Source organism: Lissotriton helveticus, chromosome 10 (genome assembly GCF_964261635.1).
Source record: "Lissotriton helveticus chromosome 10, aLisHel1.1, whole genome shotgun sequence".
NCBI lineage: Eukaryota > Metazoa > Chordata > Amphibia > Caudata > Salamandridae > Lissotriton > Lissotriton helveticus.
This window is the reverse complement of record NC_136071.1, coordinates 547,464,608-547,482,288: the sequence shown is the minus strand read 5'-3', so window position 1 is coordinate 547,482,288 and position 17,681 is coordinate 547,464,608. Positions and strand designations below refer to the sequence as shown.

The 17,681-nt window shown below is 50.9% G+C and overlaps 1 protein-coding gene across 1 annotated transcript in view; it reads right to left on the bottom strand.

Annotated features, from left to right (window-relative positions):
* LOC144785399 (fibroblast growth factor receptor substrate 2-like) overlaps positions 1 to 17,681 on the bottom strand; it is a 195,021-nt gene that overhangs the window by 138,156 nt on the left and 39,184 nt on the right. The gene's annotated exons all lie outside the window — the stretch shown is intronic.

Below are 17,681 nucleotides of genomic sequence, written 5' to 3'. Positions count from 1 at the left end.
TTTTAAACTGTAAACCATCTCGTGACTTTCTAGACACTCATCCAACATGGTAAACATCGACGAGGGGCTTCCATTTATAAGTGAAGCCTTCCCACCACAGAGGATTATAATGTACCCTCCATGAATTGGGTGACCAGAGGACTGCATGTCACTGGGACACTATAGAACAAAACAAATGCCAATGCTAAGACTGACTTATAGAACTATTTTTGATCGACTTTATGAACCAAACATAATAGTCTTCTTATCAAATTGCAACAATCCAATTTTATTATGCTTTTTTTGCCTTCATTTATCTTTTGCAAACACGAAATTCCTTGTGCAGGACAATACATGTAAAACATACAAGAGAAACATACATATTTGTACAATTTAATCCAAAAATCACAAACTGACACACCATCACTTTATCCACACAATTGGCCAAAAAACATTTGTTCCACATTCAAACTTCCCACATACATCCTACATAAAAAGGTCCCAGTGTCAACAACACAAAAGAATAAAAGCAAATACAAATCGATTTTTGCGTTTTCTTTAAACTAAGCATGGGCGGATTTTGCGGATCCACGATTCACGGATTTGCGTATTCACGGATCGTGGATCCGCAAAATCCGCGTATTTGCGGATTAGCGGATTTGGAGCGGGGCTTACATGCGAGTGCACATGCCTCTTGTGTGTATAAAAGGTCAGAGACCGATCAGAGCAGCGGATGAAGAAGATACAGAAGCTCCAGGCCACAGGAACAGCACGAGGATTGCGCTCGTGAAAGTCAAGGATGCAAAGGCCTCTGTCCAGCATCACAGCCGATTTTCGATGGTATATTTGGGAAGAGGGCACAGCTGCCCAGCCTTGACAACGCTCACGATTGTTTTTTTGGGCCGATGAAAGAGTCACTGAATTTAAGCTTCAACTAGGGCCATATTTATTCAAGAAGACGCCACCGTTTTGTGCCATACCTCGTTGGCTAAATGTTTAGTGCTTTCACTACACTACATTACAGCTGCCTAAAGTGCCAGAGAGTTGTCTACAGCGACCAGGTGTGTGTTACTATGCAATAGCGCCGAAGGGCGCAGGGGTCCCTTGAGTGAGCTATAAAAGCTCCTGTCCCCAGGAACAGCACGAGGATTGCGCTCGTGACAGTCAAGGATGCAAAGGCCTCTGTCCAGCATCACAGCCGATTTTCGATGGTATATTTGGGAAGAGGGCACAGCTGCCCAGCCTTGACAACGCTCACGATTGTTTTTTTGGGCCGATGAAAGAGTCACTGAATTTAAGCTTCAACTAGGGCCATATTTATTCAAGAAGACGCCACCGTTTTGTGCCATACCTCGTTGGCTAAATGTATCGTGCTTTCACTACACTACATTACAGCTGCCTAAAGTGCCAGAGAGTTGTCTACAGCGACCAGGTGTGTGTTACTATGCAATAGCGCCGAAGGGCGCAGGGGTCCCTTGAGTGAGCTATAAAAGCTCCTGTCCCCAGGAACAGCACGAGGATTGCGCTCGTGACAGTCAAGGATGCAAAGGCCTCTGTCCAGCATCACAGCCGATTTTCGATGGTATATTTGGGAAGAGGGCACAGCTGCCTGGCCTGTTAACTATTTTACGATGGCGCCGGCAAGCTGCAAGCGCCATCCTAAAATAGTTACTAAATTAGCTTCAACAGGAAGCTCGAATAGATAAAATAAAGCAGATGCACGAGCGCCTGCTTGATTTTATCTATTAGTGCTTCCTGTTGAAGCTAATTTAGTAACTATTTTACGATGGCGCTGGCAGCTTGCCGGCGCCATCGTAAATTAGTTACAACAACAGGCCAGGAAGGCTTGAACTTTTGGCCTCGGAATCCGCCGCTCGCGGATTGCGAATTTTCGGTAAATTCGCGAGAGTTTGCGGATCGCGGATTTACCGAAAATTCGCAAAATCCGCGAGCGTAGCGGATTTTGTGCTCATGCTTACTTTAAACCAAATTAGAATTTTTTTTTTTTTTTCACAACAAAGTTTTATTTAATGATCAGAGAGAGGCATATATGTGGCTCTCCACAGTCAGGAGAGTGCCACCAAATATCAAGACAGGTTTCTTTAGCATGTACAAATCTCAAATAATTATACGAGTAATGCAAACCCCCTTCCTGCCCTCCACCCCCATCCCCAACCACCCAACTTCCCAACTACCCACCCCTTATCCCTCCCTAACCCGTTGCACGTGATCATAGTAAACCTTCATCACATGGTCTTAATGTGTCCGGTACTGTGTACTACCTTAGGTCTGCGGGCCACTCGCCTCCTGCCATTCATCCTCTTGTACCAACGGGGGGTCTAGGAACAGTCCCCTATACTCCGCCCACCTTCTCCAGATCTTATAATGCTTACGGGGGCATCCCCTGGCCTCAAACACCGGGCGCTCCAGCCCCATAAAGTAGTCTAAGCCAGCCTTCCAAGCACACAGAGGGGGGGCTCGCACTCCTTTCCATGCCCGTGCCAGGTCCCTCTTGGCCACCACCAGCCCCAGCAGTAAGAGGTGGCGCTTGTAGATATTCCCCCCTACACCCTCTAGGACATGAAGAATCCCTAATCGAGGGGTGCGGGGCAGGTCCCATCCCAGTACTTCAGACAGACAATTCCAGACACCACTCCAAAATCTGGTAAGGCCGACACAGGACCACACAGTATGCAACAGCGTACCTCTTTCAGTTCCACAGCGCAGGCACTCTGGGGACCCAATCAGGCCCGCCTTCCACAATCGCTCCCGGGTGTAGTAGGCCCTGTGTAGGTATTTGAATTGGATGAGGCGGAGTCGCATCGCGATAGCAGCCCCTCGCGGGGACTCCAGCGCCTCCCTCCAATCATCCTCGTCCAAGGGTCCAATGTCTTTCTCCCAGGCCTCTTTAAGGGGGAGTAGGGAGGAGGAACAGTGCGTGACGAGTGTTTGATAGATTCGGGATACCTTCTTATCGCGAGGTCTCCCATGAAGATCCTCGCCTCCACCGGACTGAATTCCGGCAGCGACTCCAAGCCGGCAATGTTAGGTGCCAGCGCATGGCGAAATTGGAGATAGCGATAGAATTGGGTTGTGGGCATATGGAACTCAGTTCGGAGCTCCTGGAATGACTTCAAGGTGACCCCGGACAGTACATGTCCCAGTGACGAGATCCCGATGGCATCCCATCCACTGAACCCCGTCAAAGAGGCCAACCCGGGAAGCCGTCCATTCTGCCACAGCGGGGTCTCCGCCGTAAGCCTACCCCACCAGCCCATACGACGCAGCGCTTGTCGCCACACAGCGAAAACCACACGTGTGACACACGGGAGCTTTCTCCGTATTTTGGCTGAGTATAAAATCGTGTGTAGCGTGCAGTCACCCATCAGGGAGCGCTCCAGGGCATAAGCCGGGTCACCCCTATCTCCATACCACCATTCATTAAGTACAAGTAGTTGGGAGGCCTGATAATAAGACAGGATATCGGATGTGGCCAAGCCACCACAATATGTGGATAGGAAGCAGGTCCGCAGCGCCACCCTGGCAGCACCTCCCGCCCACAGGAAGCGACCCAGGACCGAATTAACTTGCCGAAACCATTGGGGAGCGATAGGGTGTGGGTGATTCTGCAGTTGGTATAGGAGGCGCGGAAGTGCGACCATCTTGAAGATCGCAGATCGACCAAAGATAGTAAGGGGCATTCGGGACCACGTCTTTACATCTGTCTGAACCCTCTCCCATACCGGGACCACATTACGTTCCCAAGCAACAGCCGCGGAGTCGGAGAGGAACACTCCCAGATACTTCAAGCCCCCTACAGCTACCTGCAACTCCGACGCCCAGGAGTCCGCCACACTCCTGCCACCCAACACCCACAATGTGGATTTACGTGGGTTGAGATAGAGGCCCGACACCTCACCGAAGACACGCATAATCTCCAAGACTCGAGGGCCCGATCTGTTTAAGTCCGTAAGGAAGAAGAGGACATCATCTGCATATAGTGCAATTCTATCTGTGGGGGCACCGCCCCATTCAAAGCCCCGCATTTGTGCGTCAATACGCACCCAGGAGGCCAGGGGCTCCATAGCGAGCGCAAATAAATATGGGGAGAGCGGGCACCCCTGGCGAGTCCCCCTGCCGATGGAGAACTTCTCAGATATCGCACCGGAGATACGGACAGATGCTGTGATGTCCGTGTACAGGAGTTTGATGTATGAAATAAACACCGGGCCCAGATTGAGGCGAGGCAGGAGAGCGAACAGGTACGTCCAGCTAACTGAGTCGAATGCTCTGTCGATATCCGCTAGGAGGAGAGCTGCCCTCTCCCCCGTGTCACCAACAGCATCTATTGCCGCCTGCGCCCGCCTGATATTGTGCCGCGTCGCCCTATGTGGCACGAAGCCAGCCTGGTCCGGATGGACCAAGTCGGTCACATACGGGAGAAGGCGGTTCGCCAAGGCCTTAGCCAGCAGTTTAGCCTCGATATTCAGCAAGGATATCGGGCGATATGAGTCCTGTCTGTCCGGGGGCCTGCCGGGCTTTTGGAAGACCACAACCTCGGCGTGTCGCCAATCAGCTGGCAGTCTACCCTGCGACCGAGCCGCCTCCAGCGCACGGAGGTAATGGGGCCCCAATTGGAGTTGGAATCTTTTATAGAATTCGCTCGGGAAGCCACTTGGCCCCGGTGCCTTCCCAGTGTTGAGCTGTCCTAACGCTTCTCCCAATTCTTCCGCCGTCAGGGGAAGGTCCAGCGCCGCCATGGTCGCGTCAGAAACCGCCTTCGGTGGCAAGTCTCCAATGAATGTATCTATCGCGTCCGCCGATAGACAGTCCCGCGGGGCGTATAGGTCCTTATAATAGTGGGCAAAGTTCGCCGCCAGCGCCTCCGGTTCCATGATCGCCACTCCATCCCCATTAGTGAGACCCGGAAGCGAGTGCGGCTGGATAGTATGTTGGCACAACCTATGAAGCATGGTACAAGACTTGTCCCCCCACTGATAGACTCTACTGCGCGTGGCCAGCCATGCTTGCCTGGCCTCAATCAGCACCGATGCATACGACTGTTGCGCCTGCAGGAGCAACCTCAACGCTACATCATCACCCCCACCCCGGCATTGTTCGTCTAGAGTGTCCACCCGTGCAGCTGCCGCAGTGATGGCCTCTCTACGCTCCCGACGGGCCGCCGCACACCATGCAATATCTATCCCCCTAATCGTGGGCTTCATGGCCTCCCAGACTACCACTGCATCTATATCGTCCACTAGATTCTCCTGCCAGTAATGTGCAATCGCACTCCGCATGTGTTGGACGTAGCCGGCCCGCTGAAGGTGCCACGAGGACATCCTCCACCGGAACGGCTGACGTTTCGTAAGCAGGTCAATCCTGACAGCCACCGGAGAGTGGTCAGATAGCCCTCTAGGCAGGATCCCAGCCTCCCGTACCCTATCCAGGGACGCGCGGGGCACAAAAACGTAGTCCAGGCGCGAAAAGGAACCATGTACAGCCGACACGTAGGTGTACTCACGGGCCTTGGGATGCATATGCCGCCACACATCAACCCAGCCCATTCCCTCCACCATCGCATTCAACCGGGTAGGAGCAGCAGCAGTCAAAGCCCCCTGCGCTCGCCGACGATCCACACACATGTCCATCACCTCATTCCAATCACCCCCCGAACACCGCCAAGGACTTAGGGATCTCCGCCCACACCGCAAACAATTTCTCGGACAAGGACCACTGCAAAGGCGGAGGGGCATAGACACTCCCAAAAACTACAGGTTCAGCACCCACCATCCCCTTGACGAAAACATATCGACCCTGCGGGTCTATCCATTGTTTCTCATGTACATAGGCCAATCTGCGATGCACTAACACAGCAACTCCCCAGGACCCCCTGGAAAACCCCGCATGATAGACCTGTTGGTAACCAAACCTCTGCAGGCTAAGCACCTTCGTCCCCAGCATGTGCGTTTCCTGCAACAGTAATACATCAGCCACCTCCCTCTTCCCCCATCTCAGAAATGCCCCCCGTTTGATTTTGTCAAGCATCCCCCTGACATTCCAAGTTATCACACGCATGGACTCCTTAGGGAGTCCTTGAATCGACGTATCAGCCATCGTCTAAGGTAGCAATCGTGGCAGAACCCTGGCGCCACACCCAGGCACACAGCACCTTCAGAAGCAAAGTATCAAAAATCACGTGCAATCCCCCCCGTCGACCCTCGAACTCCCAAAAAACAACAGCGGCAGTCCCTCTGCCCAACGTGCCCCAACCCATACCCCCCCCCACAACCACCCCACCCCAACCCCCCACCCCTATACCTCATGGAACTCAGAAGTATCTGTCGCGGCATGGGCAACCTCGGGCCCAAAACAGAGCGCCCAAGGCCAACCATACCAATGGATCCCAACTACCCCCGGGAACTATCGAAACTCCCCCCCCCCCTTTCCCCTATACAACTCCCACTTATGTAGGAGGCAGGTAGCCCCTAAACCAGAGCACCCCGAACCCCACCCCATAACCCCACACACAGCACAACAAGAATCTAGCCTTAATAGTATACTCAGCAGTCAATTTTCGGTACAGTGGACCGCTGCGGAGCAGCTTCACTCCAGCCGGAGTTTATGATATACGGTTGAGGGCACAAGTCCCCACAGCTTGTCAGCGGCCTCTCTCAGAGTGATCAGAGTTAGTAGGTGCAGCAGAGGGAGATCCACCGCGGGAGTGGGATCGTTTCCGAGATCTCGACTTCCTATTCCTTCTGGCTTCGGTAGCCCGATCCCCCCGGTCTTGCGATGGCTCCCTCGAACGTCCCGGGTTCAATCCAGGTTGATCATGTGGCCTGACTCTCACTGTCTCATCAGTCCATTTAAAAACGTTCTCCGGGGAGTCAAAGAAATGAGTTCGTGACTGAAAGATCACCCGTAGGCGGGCAGGGTAGAGCAATGAGTATTGAATCTTCAGGCCACGGAGTTTAGCCTTGGCGGCAATAAAAGAGTGCCGCTGTTGTTGCACAAGTCTGGTGTAGTCCGGGAAGATCATAATCTTCTGATTCTCGAAGTGAAGTGATTCCTTGGCCCTCGCTTCCCGCAAAATAGTGTCCTTGTCGTGAAAATTCAGGAGTTTAGCAATCACGGGTCTGGGCCTCTCTCCCGCCGGCGGTTTCTGCGTCAGGGCCCTATGGGCGCGTTCGATCACGAAACAGCGGGACAGGGCCTCCGGAGGGAGCCAACTCTCCAACCACTGGGTTAGGAACTGTTCCATGTTACCCTTCTCACACCCCTCCGGAAAGCCCACAAAGCGTAGGTTGTTCCTGCGCGCCCGCCCTTCAGCATCCTCGACACGGAGCGCAAGGCCCCGTTGAATGTTTTCCATCGCCGCCATTTTCCGCTTCAGGGTCCCAACATCGTCTTCCACCACCGAAATCCTAGATTCCGTCTCAGTAATTCGCTCAACGGCGTTGCGCAAATCTTGGCGCAATAAGGTCACGTCTGCCCCAACCGCCCCAATCTTGGCATCAAGCATGTCCCTAGATTGGGTGATCGCCGCCATGAGCGCCGCATTGTCCGGGCCCAAACCCTGGCCACCGGATGCCCCCTGGCTCCCACTCGGTCCGGTAAACTTGTCAATGGGGCCCTGTTTGGCGGGCCCGCCCCCCCCTCTGGTCATGGTGGGGCTCCCTTCTGTGACCCGGTTCTCAGGGCAGGCACCGGTCCTCACAGCTAGGTAGTCTGCGTTGCCAGTGGCAGGCAAGGGAGGCACACGATCTCGGACCAGCCAACCACCAGTCTGCCTCCAGGGGGGGGCACACACAAGACACTCCAGGCCAGGTCACTGCCCAGTCAGGGTCGCAGCTCCCAAAGGGCCGATTGCCCACTTCGCCACCTCTGCCTGACGTCAGGCAGCACCTCCAGGGCTATCCGGGGGCAGGTGGCTCCAACCGGCCAGAAAGCAGGCAAGCGCGATAGGCTATGGGCCAAGGAGCAGGCGGGATCACTCACCGGGGGGCCGCAGCACTGGCTGTCCCGCTGCCGCTTGGTCCAGGCCTCCCTCGCGCCTCTCCACCGGCGTCGTCAAAATTGAGGCCCCGGTCTCTGGGCCTACACGCCGGCTGCGGTCCGCCTCCAGGATCTGGGCAGCCCGGACTCACTCCCCAGTCGTGGGGCACGGCCACTCGCCCTCAGTCAGACCCGCTGCAGAGTCAAGCCCCAGGCCGCGGGTCCCACCGCTGCCACTGTCCGCCGACGCCGGGAGTACCCGGCTGGACACCACCAAAATTGAGGCCCCGGCTTCACACGCCGTGGGTAGGCCCCGCGGTGTCTCCGCCGCTATCTCCGCCACCAATGCTCTGGGCGCTCCAGAACCTTCACCGGAGGGTACCCCTCGCCCGTCTCTGCCTCCGCTGCTGGTGTGGGTCGGGATATGAATTCGGGGGCCAGGATAAATTACGGATCTGTAGCGGGCTGGTGGGAGCTCTAACAAGCCACGTCCACCATCTTCGCCCTCGAAGCCACGCCCCCAATTAGAACATTTTTTGCCTTCCTATTTACAACAATATATTCTATGTGACCCGGGACCGGGTCGGTCGACGCATTTCGAACCCAGGCAGTTAAAGGGTTCTCCTCAGGACCAACAAATTATTTTCTCTTCAGGAACACTGATCCTCTTCTGTGTGTAACTGTGTCATTCCATGATGCATACAAAAAAGAAGAAGCCGCAATTATACGCGGGTCCTGTCTCAATAGGCAGCTGAATCTCCGTTCGTTGTACGGCTGCCCCCGCTGTCAGCAGCGTCCGCTGCGTATAGCTTTATCTCTGCTCAGAGACGAACAGACTGGCGCTTCTCCTCCTCAATAGATGATTCAATTGTTTTCAATCCCCGTGTGCATTCAGGTTATGGAGCAAACCGGGACGATTGTTTTGTCAAAATTGAGACAGGACCCGCGTATAACTGCGGCTTCTTCTTCTTCCAGTGCAGCGATTCCAAGGCTTTTTTTGAGGCGGCTCTTTTAGGTAGCATCAACACCGGGCAGGCAGCAGCATTCTGGATATATTGTAGTCTCTGTAGACATTTCACATTAGCTCCCAAATAGAGGGCATTCCCATAGTCCAGCCTGGAAGTAACCAAAGCATGGACTAGGACCTTCCTAGCTGTAACAGGGAGCAGATCCAGCGTCTTTCCAAGACTCCGCAGAATGCCAAAGCAAGTTCCAGCCACACGTCTGGTGTGATATTCATAAGAGATTTTAGAATCTATCTAGATTCCAAGATTTTTAACTTGATCCTTAGGCACAGGTAAATGACCCAGTGACTGGGGCCACCAGGCCGATGTCCAGACTGACGGAGACTTGCCCACAATCAGCACCTCCGTTTTATCACCGTTCAGTCTGAGACAATTATCGGCCATCTAGCCAGCAAGGTCTTGGAGACAAGACGCAAAGTTGCTGGCTGCGAGCTCAGCAGGCTGTGTAAAAGCCACAACCAGCTGCGTATCATCTGCGCAAGTCACCACTTCCACTCCATATTGCTCAGTTATTAGCGCCACAGGCGCCACATAGAGATTAAAAAGGTTAGGGCTAAGGCTGGAGCCTTGAGGAACCCCTTGATCCAGGTTAATAGCCTTAGACCTATGGGACCCTTGCTCAACACGAAAACTATGCTTGTGGAGAAAAGATTCCAGCCAGCCCATGCCTTCCCTACCACTCCACCCTTCCTCAGACACTGCAGCAAGGTGTGATGCGTCACAGTGTCGAACGCGGCACTGAGATCAAGGAGAATCAGTGCCGCGGTATGACCCTCGTCCACATGTCTCCGTAAGGCCTCTGTGGAGAAGAGCAAAACTGACTCCGTAGAGTGGCAGGCTCGGAAACCCGCCTGTGATGGATATAAGAGCCTATGTGTTTCAATGTGAGCTGTCAGTTGCTGATTAACCAACTTTTCAGCTATTTTAGCTAAGTATGGAGAAGTGATATGGGACGCAGATTACTCAGCTGATGCATACTAATCTGTGGCTTTTTCTTTAGTGGAAGAACCACTGCTTCTTTCCAGGTTATCGGCACCATGCCAGATCCAAAAGGCAGCTCTAACAAGTATCTAATAAAGGGTGCTAAGGCCTCAATATTTCCTCTCAGGATTTTAGCTGGAGTGGGGTCTTTAGGTGAGCCAGATTTCACACCCCTAGCTACTTTGTGCAGCAAATCATCATCTGGAACCCTGAACACCTTCAGGCATTCTTTTTCCATTAACCGACCCATAGGTGTCTCCTCACTACCAGATCGAGTCCTAGCCTCCTTCGAGAAGGTGGAATAGATATCCATCACTTTGTTGGAAAAAAATTCTGCTATCTGATTAAAAGATTCCGCAGAACCAGCCTCCGGTTCCCCAATAGAGGCCAGTGAGGATAACTCTTTATATACCAGGAACAGTTCTCTGGTGGAACAGTCCGCCTTATCAATCCGCTTTGTATAGTAGGCGGAGCGGGTTTTCCTTATCAAAGCATGGTACATCTTGAGGCTAGATTTATATACCCTCTCCGGGGCTGGCAAGTAACCATTTCTCCAGCTTCTCTCAAGTCTCTTACAAACAGTCTTAGCCTCCCTTAATTCAGCATTATACCATGCGGCAGATTTAGTTCGCCGTGTGGGGTCCGTGCTAGACCAAGGCGCTGTCTTGTCCAAAGCGAACTGAATGCGATGGTCCTAGGCCTCGCAGGCACCATCAATCTCAGAGCCTAATCTTCGCGGGGACCCACCCTGGGCCAGGGCGGTACGAAAGTTCTCAGAAGAGAACTTAGCCCATTTTCTCTGCCTTTTGTTAGTGCCTCCCGATTTCCCAGAGGTATTGCCTGGGATATAATTAATTTGGAACGGAACCAAAAAATGGTCCGTCCAAACCATCGGCATTGGAGGTTCAATTTTAAGAGCTTGCCAATTGCAAAAAATGGGATCCAAAAGATGTCCCAACCGGTGTGTAGGAAGCTCAGATTTCAGTAGTAATTGCAGAGTTAACAGGTCCTGTCGAAGCTCTTGGGCAGGTGCATAAGAGGCATCCTCAAAGTGCAGGTTCAAATCCCCTAACAGAATGAACTTCACATATCGCATAGCGGGGGGCATTAAATTATGAATGAGGCTTGCGGTGAATTGAGTGCTTCCTCCCGGCGATCTATAGACTAAAAGACCCTTGACTATGTAGTTATTCGACACGGTAATAGAAAAGGCGCCAGCTTCACTATCCGATATTATCACTGGCTCCAGAGTACACTTTATGTTACCCTTGTGGATCACAGTGATCCCTCCCCCCTCCCACAGGGTCTATCCAACCTACATATCCCATACCCAAGAGGCAAAGCATCCAATATTTCTGGAGCCGAATCCTCATCCAGCCAGGATTCAGTAATAAAAAGTATGTCCAGCTGACTATCAACCAGATAGTCTCGTATTTCCACACTATGCTTCTTAAGAGACCTACAGTTGATTAAAGCGCATCTGAGCTCCTTATTAGTCCCTCTTCTCCCTAAAAAAGGATTAGTAGAGAACCTGCAGTGCCTACAATCCTTAATTTGGCCTGCCCCATTAGGGTCCATACTATGTCTGCAATTGACCATCGCACCAATGCGGAGAGCCAACAGCTCCTGCTGCGAATAGGTTTGGCCTACCTGGTGTCCTGGCCCAGAGTCCCGACCGGCCGTGGACGGGCGCAGACAGGCTTGCCTTTGGCGCGCCCACTGCGAGCGCCCGCTGCGCGGTCGCTGGGGCATGTGGAATTTATGCAGGACTCTCCCCTGCAACCAGACCGCTAACCTGCTAAAACGGAAGTGCCTGACTCTACCTACCACGTCCTCCGCGCAACGGTACTAGCTATCGCGTCAGACCAGGGCGGGTAAGACAGGTCACCGAGAACAGGCCATCGTTCCTGCCAGATAAGTGCTGAGTGAGCCCAGTTAGCGCATGTGCAGCAGGCTAAGTCTTCCGCGCAAATAGGAGAGTGACCCCTTCACGCGTAAAACACAGAGTGCACAAATAACTTAAAATTCCATCAGGTCAAGGTAAAAGCAACGTAAAGTAGGATCACCATAGGCCTACAAACGATTCAGGAGGGAGCTGCCACCTGCTCCCTCCAGTTGGACTAACATGTCCAACACTCAACGTAATTTCATATTTCCCTATACTAATTCACCACTAATCCTTTTTGGCTTACGGAGTAGCATGCTACTGGCCAAAAAGCGCTTCAACACCTTATTAGGGGTAGTACCCACTATATGAACGCAAACACTTCCCTCTACTATCCCTCCACTATATTTTTTCTCAAGCCAAATAAACTCACAGGTCCTCCGCTCAAATTAATTTCATATTTCCCTATACTAATTCACCACTTATCCTTTTTGGGTTCCGGAGTAGCAAGCTACTTGCCGAAAAGCGATTAGTCAGGGGTAGCAAGTGCTATATAAATGCAATTACAATTACACTCTGAGAGCTGGCGTCTTTGTTCATTTTTTTTGAGCCAGTTGATCAACACACCTGAGAACAGTGATATTTTAAAGCAAAGTCCAGGAAAGGAAAGTAGTGTCCCTGTGACATGAAGCCAACTAGTTACCATACTCTCGATGGTAACATGCTATGAGAGTGACTTTGACAGTACTGCTTTCTTCAGTTATCAACACTGAGCATGCTGGGACGTCTAAGCCAATGTCTAGTATGGGAAAAGTAAACTGACGAGTACCAGCATGCTCAGTGCTAATGGTTGAAATCTAGGGGGCTGCTGAAAGTCACTGTGTAGAAATTGGACAAGCTCACAGCTATAGTGTTGTAGTAACTTGTCACAAGGAAATGCACTTAACAGTAGGAGAAGTGGCTCAGAAATAGGTCAGTTTGTTTGGTTTGGCAAAACACCACTTGGTTGATGTTTGAGATGGGTCTTTGCTAAGTGTGAATTGTAGGAGAGTAGGGTCTGCAATCCTATGATCACCCAGATTTTTGCTTTTTGCTGCACTGGTTTACGACTTTCCCTGGCTGTGGGCCTGCTAATCAGACCCACAGCCTAGCTGTTCTCTCTATCCAAATTGTACTCAGGTACTGAATTGGCACTGGGCCCTCTCCAAGTCCCTGTACCCAGGGCTGAGGTGCACCCAGAAGTCTCCCAGGGGCTGAAGCATGTCTTGTGCCACCCCTGGATTGACTAACTAAAACTGACACAACTGGCTGCACGACAGCTGGGGCAAGGTGGTGTACTCACCCTTTGCTTTAGATATAGTATACCTATATCTAACCCTAAAATGGACACACAGATCTCCTATCAGTCACTCCTATGGCAGGCCTTAACAATCCTGAAGGCAGAGTGCTTGGAATCGTGTGAGATGGTGCTCTGGCATGAGCTGAGCCTGTCTGCGGCTTTCGGGACCCATCCCTTAGCCGTTTACATGATATCGCATACCATATACTCTTAAGTGCATTATAATCCTCGCGGTTAAATGCCAACTCTGGTATCGCTTTATCAAAACATGTCGAGTAAGGTGTCATACGAATTGGAATACTAACCCCTCGCCAATTCTGGCGACGGGGTTAGCATTCCACCCTTCTAGAGGGACACGACATGTATGTAACCCCTAACCCCGGTTAAAGTCAAACAGAGCCTCAGCTCCACAAAATGGATGCTGCCACCGAGACACAAGTCTGCCCTCCTGCTGCTGGGAGTCCTCCCAGAGCAGGAGATAAGGACAAAGGGTTTCCTGCCAGGGGCGGTGCCAGCACCGTCCCAGACAGGGTTTTGTGTATTGTAGGTAGGCAGGGCTTTAGAGGAAGGTGACTGCACGTGGCACCCCGGTGCTCACTGTGCATAGGCTGGCTGGAACCAGTTCCAGGGTCACTCCAGACCCTGTGCTGGGGAAAAGCCCGCCAAGGAAGGGGGTGTAACCACCCCCCTCCTAGTCCCACCCATAGGGCAGGACTTAGTCGCGTGCCAGCCCCTTTTTACAGGATAAAGGTAGGAACTGGCCCCCTTCCAAATCAGATCATCTTTGAATCCTGAAACTACTTTCCACGAAAGGAACTCAAGACTTCTTCCTAAGATTTCTCCCTTGTGACTAAGGAGTAGTCACCCTGCATCCGCAGGCACCATCTACAGAACACTGCGGTCTGCTGCAAGTCCTTCCTCCGGAATCCGACTGCCCAGCTCGACGAGAACCGGCTTCCCTGGCACCTCTGACCTCTACCTACATCATCAGTCACGCTGAGATTCGTGGGTGTGACGAGACCTCGAGGGACCGGCCATCTTCAAGACTGCACGACTTCTGAACAACAAGCCCGCCGAGTGAATTCCTGGTGAGTGCTTTGGGGTCCGAGAAGCCCCCACCCTGAGCAGCTCCAGCACCGAAGAGCAGCCCCCCAGCATCTCCACGATCTGCGTGGGGCCCTTCTGCTTTTTACTGCTCACCGCGTTGTTTGGCTACTAGCCCGCTGGCTTGTGGCCTTCCTGACGACGCCCGACGACATTTCTGCTGCTAGTCTGGTTGCTCCAGACTGGCCCTTGCTTCCCTCCATCGGAGAAGTACCCTGGACCCTCCTGGTCCGCCCAAGACGCCATTTTAGGTCCACCCCGTGGGCCTTGCATTTGCCAAGACTTGTTGCCCAATCCTGGGTCCAGCGACGTCGACAGCAAGAACCTTCGTGGGACAGCTCGCACCTCCATCCTGGTCGCCGACAACGCCTCCTGGTCCGAGAGACTGCAGAGCCCAGCAGCGCCCACTCACCTGACTGCGGTGACTTCGCCCGGTGCCATCCTGGTGCCCACTTAATCACTGGCTAGTGATTCAAGAACTTGGTCCCCTCTGCTTTCAGGTTTTCTTCTTCCTTGATCCAGGCTTGGATCCATCGAACTTTTCTTCACTGGTCGCCTGCCAGCAACTCCCTTCTTCCAGGCTCCTGGTCCGGCAACGAGATCCCCGACGTCTTTTCAGACCTATGCAGCTGCAGCCCCTGGGCTAGGTAACTTCGGCACTTCGGTGTCCCAGCATAGCCTCACTATCCTAGGGTCAGGATCCACTGTCGTTTTCTTCCTACCAGGTCGGGTTCGCCCGTGAACACTAACTTTGCCTTTACTAGCTTCCATAGACTTTGTCCCGCATCCCGCGTGAGAGTGCACACTCTGCACCCGAGTCCCCTAGGTCTCCTAGAAGTAATCTAACGATTCTATAGTCAAGTCCTAGCGATTCCAAAGCCTATTAGTACTGTACTTACCTGCTAGTAATTTCGCATTCCACTTTTAAAGTATATGGTTTTTCGTGCCCCTCGGGCATTTGTGTATAACGTGCTAACTTAAGTATTTTCATAAGAGTTTTGTTGTGTGCTTAGCACCCTGTCCTCATAAAGAGTACAGGGTTGTTGTGATTCTAATAAATACATTGTTTATTTTCATAACACTTGTGTGGTGTCCTTTCACTGGGTGTTCAAGGGGTAATGTGATGGTAAAACAGCTGGCTTAACACGCCCTCTAGAGTCTTAGCCTTAGACTGCTCGTATCCATGCTACTAGGATAGCTGGTCTATAAGGTTGACTTACAACCAATCATCAATAAGGGTTGTTTGGACTGATATATAGTGATCACTAGAATAGTGAACACTGCACATCAGGCCAACTTCTCACATGAATGTTTTGGGTTGTTCGGCAAACCTGGTGGCAGCGTGTGTGAAATGCCATAAAAAGTAAATATAACCACACTATTGGAAAATGGAACAACCATCAAAGAATGACAGTGCAGTCAGGAAACTCTTTGGTAATCTAAGGTATTTTCCAGAGTTTCATTGGTAACATTTAAGATAGTATCTGGATTTTGGCTTGCCAAATCATTCTACTTCATTATCGATAGATGACAGGATCAGAGTCTGCGTGTTTCATTTAGCAACTATGAATTAAGGGAGCAATAATATTCGATGAAACCAACTGGACTAAGGTCCATAGTAAAACTCTATTTCATAGTTAGTCACCTTTGTTAATGCAACATACCAGGTGCTGGAAATGGAAAAAATGCAAAAGAAACAATTGATGGACTGAATGCTGGACAATGCAAACATTCACCCCAGTCACAAGGATCTGTGTTAAATCCATCATTATTTTGCTCACCACACCACCCCAGTTTGGACCCAGCCATATGCAAATCAGTCTTGAACCGGTTCCTGGTGGGAACAGTCCAGCCCGACCCAAATGGAAAAAAACACTCAATGATCCTATAAATGGAAGTCAAGATGTGGCAGCAGAAAGGGGGTGGAGCCATGAGGGGCAGGGTCATGACAGGTGGAGTCTGAGAGTAAAGAGCTCTTTTTAAAAAAAACTCTGCTGCAAAGGAATTAACAAGTGCAAATGTGCCAATACATCTTTTAGCTTACATAATTGGTCACAAACAAGTTACATTTTAAAACATCTCACATGGTTAAAGCACCTGATGTAGAGATCCTTGTATACAGAACATTTTCAGAGGATAACGATAACTCTGATAGTTAATGCACTTCCTGGAGAGATCTGTGGTTTGCCTAGTCACAGTTTTGACTGGTCTTAAAGTAGCACAGAGAGTTAATGTGCCTGTTTACGCTATTGTCACAGGGATCATTTTACTGTTTTCAGTTCATAAGTTGCAATCCTTCTAACATAACTCAGTGAGCTATGAACCAACATCAAGTAGCTGCATGCAAACTGCCAGGCATAGGTTTAGAATATTATTTTTCTCTCTTTCGTTCATTAATCGAAGAATGCAATAAAATGGTTCTTTTGAGTAGTAATAAAGTCTTATTAGTACAGACAACCTAACCGCTAACTTACATTTTAAATTCTTGTGTTTTTCCAGATCAACACTATTGACATACAATGCCTACCAGTATGGATAATATGTGACTCGTACACCTTGTAACCATCATTAATTAGGTAACATTTCTTGTACATTGATTTACACACTTGTACGATTCAGTGTCTCTTTAAAATGTGCGTGTGTGAGAGACATAAAAGTGCTCCGACACCCAACACTTGGTTGAGTAGATCTAAAACAAATTAACAAAAGTAATGCGTGCGATTTAAATCATTACAAGTGTAATTACTCATACAGACAGATACATTTGACATTTTGACAGCACAAGCATATGGCTTATATACACAGGTTGAACAAAGTAAAAAAAAAAAAAAAAAAACAGCCTCCAAGTCAAAGTTTCGTTTACGCTCTAGTGAAGAGATAACAAGCCGACAGTCTTACCTTCCCTCCATTGCACTGGCATCTAGGTGTTCATGGCCGGACTGGCCAGCGGGGCAAGCGGACAATCCCCCGGGAGGCTGGAGCCCCAGGAGGCCGGTTTTGACACTTGGAGGCCGGTTTCGGCCCCCAGGAGTGGTGGTGCACTTAACACGATTCCAGCAGCAACTTTAAAAGGTTGCTCTGGTTCTAGCACACATTAGCATGTCTGCACATGGGGTCTGAAGTTAGAATTGTTGCCAGGACTGTTTTAAGTTCCCAGTCCGGCCCTGTAGGTGTTAGGCTGCAGATAGCTCCCACCCAGAACGAAAATACAACATAATGAGTGCTGATGGCCCTTTAATTGAGGCCTTTATGTCAGGCCCAGCTGGAAGTGAAAATAAAGTCCTTACACCCGCTTCGGGTTGCTGTTTCTAAGCTTAAGCCGACAATGTGAGGGTGCCGTTGAATGTGTCCCACTGTGGACAAATTACGC